This window comes from Carassius auratus, unplaced genomic scaffold, assembly GCF_003368295.1.
Source record: "Carassius auratus strain Wakin unplaced genomic scaffold, ASM336829v1 scaf_tig00217613, whole genome shotgun sequence".
Classification (NCBI taxonomy): domain Eukaryota; kingdom Metazoa; phylum Chordata; class Actinopteri; order Cypriniformes; family Cyprinidae; genus Carassius; species Carassius auratus.
In genome coordinates this window covers 37,501-40,000 of record NW_020529147.1, presented here as the reverse complement: position 1 = coordinate 40,000, position 2,500 = coordinate 37,501, and the positions used below count along the sequence as shown (strand labels likewise).

At 41.3% G+C, this 2,500-nt stretch overlaps 5 non-coding genes across 5 annotated transcripts; all 5 read right to left on the bottom strand.

Annotated features, from left to right (window-relative positions):
• Positions 1-34: 34 nt before the first annotated feature.
• LOC113101552 (5S ribosomal RNA) lies at positions 35-153 on the bottom strand. Its single transcript, XR_003290198.1, has one exon. It is a non-coding gene; the product is annotated as a 5S ribosomal RNA (ribosomal RNA).
• A 513-nt stretch (positions 154-666) lies between these two features.
• LOC113101561 (5S ribosomal RNA) lies at positions 667-785 on the bottom strand. Its single transcript, XR_003290206.1, has one exon. It is a non-coding gene; the product is annotated as a 5S ribosomal RNA (ribosomal RNA).
• A 368-nt stretch (positions 786-1,153) lies between these two features.
• On the bottom strand, positions 1,154-1,272 carry LOC113101557 (5S ribosomal RNA). The gene has a single exon (XR_003290203.1). It is a non-coding gene; the product is annotated as a 5S ribosomal RNA (ribosomal RNA).
• A 363-nt stretch (positions 1,273-1,635) lies between these two features.
• Positions 1,636-1,754, bottom strand: LOC113101551 (5S ribosomal RNA). Its single transcript, XR_003290197.1, has one exon. It is a non-coding gene; the product is annotated as a 5S ribosomal RNA (ribosomal RNA).
• Positions 1,755-2,121: 367 nt separating this feature from the next.
• Positions 2,122-2,240, bottom strand: LOC113101550 (5S ribosomal RNA). The gene has a single exon (XR_003290196.1). It is a non-coding gene; the product is annotated as a 5S ribosomal RNA (ribosomal RNA).
• Between the last annotated feature and the right edge of the window lie 260 nt (positions 2,241-2,500).

Sequence of the window (2,500 nt, the reverse complement as noted above, 5' to 3'; positions counted from 1 at the left end):
AAATTATTATATACTAAGTGAAAAGTTTCCAAAAAGCTTACAGCACCTGGTATTCCCAGGCGGTCTCCCATCCAAGTACTAACCAGGCCCAAACCTGCTTAGCTTCCGAGAGCAGACGAGATCGGGCATAGCCAGGTTGGTATGGCCGTAAGCGAAGACTGCTGCAAAGAGAGGGTTATTTAAAGACCAGCCCATCTAATCGCCAGTACATTATATAAGTAGGAAAGAAAACCCAAAAGCTTAAAGCACCTGGTATTCCTAGGCAGTCTCTCATCCAAGTACTAAGCAGACCTAAGCCTGGTAAGATTCAGTGATCGGGCATTGACTCTTTTTTTTTTTTTTTTTTTTTTTGCAAGATTATTATATAAATCGTGAAATTTTCCAAAAAGTTTAAAGCACCTGGTATTCCCAGGCAGTCTCCCATCCATGTACTAACCAGGCCCAAACCTGCTAATATTCAGAGATCGGGCATTGACTTTTTTTTTTTTTTTTGGCAAGATTATTATATAAATCTTGAAATTTTCCAAAAAGTTTAAAGCACCTGGTATTCCCAGGCAGTCTCCCATCCATGTACTTACCAGGCCCAAACCTGCTAATGTTCAGAGATCGGGCATTGACTCTATTTTTTGTCAAAATTATTATATACTAAGTGAAAAGTTTCCAAAAAGCTTTCAGCACCTGGTATTCCCAGGCGGTCTCCCATCCAAGTACTAACCAGGCCCAAACCTGCTTAGCTTCCGAGAGCAGACGAGATCGGGCATAGCCAGGTTGGTATGGCCGTAAGCGAAGACTGCTGCAAAGAGAGGGCTATTTAAAGACCAGCCCATCTAATCGTCGGTACATTATATAAGTAGGAAAGAAAACCCAAAAGCTTAAAGCACCTGGTATTCCTAGGCAGTCTCTCATCCAAGTACTAACCAGACCTAAATCTGGTAAGATTCAGAGATCGGGCATTGACTCTTTTTTTTTTTTTTTTTTTTGCAAGATTATTATATAAATCGTGAAATTTTCCAAAAAGTTTAAAGCACCTGGTATTCCCAGGCAGTCTCCCATCCATGTACTAACCAGGCCCAAACCTGCTAATATTCAGATATCGGGCATTGACTCTATTTTTTGTCAAAATTATTATATACTAAGTGAAAAGTTTCCAAAAAGCTTACAGCACCTGGTATTCCCAGGCGGTCTCCCATCCAAGTACTAAACAGGCCCAAACCTGCTTAGCTTCCGAGAGCAGATGAGATCGGGCATAACCAGGTTGGTATGGCCGTAAGCGAAGACTGCTGCAAAGAGAGGGCTATTTAAAGACCAGCCCATCTAATCGTCAGTACATTATATAAGTAGGAAAGAAAACCCAAAAGCTTAAAGCACCTGGTATTCCTAGGCAGTCTCTCATCCAAGTACTAACCAGACCTAAACCTGCTAAGATTCAGAGATCGGGCATTGACTCTTTTTTTTTTTTTTTTGCAAGATTATTATATAAATCGTGAAATTTTCCAAAAAGTTTAAAGCACCTGGTTTTCCCAGGCAGTCTCCCATCCATGTAGTAACCAGTCCCAAACCTGCTAATATTCAGAGATCGGCATTGACTCTATTTTTTGGCAAAATTATTATATACTAAGTGAAAAGTTTCCAAAAAGCTTACAGCACCTGGTATTCCCAGGCGGTCTCCCATCCAAGTACTAACCAGGCCCAAACCTGCTTAGCTTCCGAGAGCAGACGAGATCGGGCATAGCCAGGTTGGTATGGCCGTAAGCGAAGACTGCTGCAAAGAGAGGGCTAATTAAAGACCAGCCCATCTAATCGTCAGTACATTATATAGGTAGGAAAGAAAACCCAAAAGCTTAAAGCACCTGGTATTCCTAGGCAGTCTCTCATCCAAGTACTAACCAGACCTAAACCTGCTAAGATTCAGAGATCGGGTATTGACTCTTTTTTTTTTTTTTTTTTTGCAAGATTATTATATAAATCGTGAAATTTTCCAAAAAGTTTAAAGCACCTGGTATTCCCAGGCAGTCTCCCATCCATGTACTAACCAGGCCCAAACCTGCTAATATTCAGAGATCGGGCATTGACTCTATTTTTTGGCAAAATTATTATATACTAAGTGAAAAGTTTCCAAAAAGCTTACAGCACCTGGTATTCCCAGGCGGTCTCCCATCCAAGTACTAACCAGGCCCAAACCTGCTTAGCTTCCGAGAGCAGACGAGATCGGGCATAGCCAGGTTGGTATGGCCGTAAGCAAAGACTGCTGCAAAGAGAGGGTTATTTAAAGACCAGCCCATCTAATCGTCAGTACATTATATAAGTAGGAAAGAAAACCCAAAAGCTTAAAGCACCTGGTATTCCTAGGCAGTCTCTCATCCAAGTACTAACCAGACCTAAGCCTGGTAAGATTCAGAGATCGGGCATTGACTCTTTTTTTTTTGCAAGATTATTATATAAATCGTGAAATTTTCCAAAAAGTTTAAAGCACCTGGTATTCCCAGGCAGTCTCCCATCC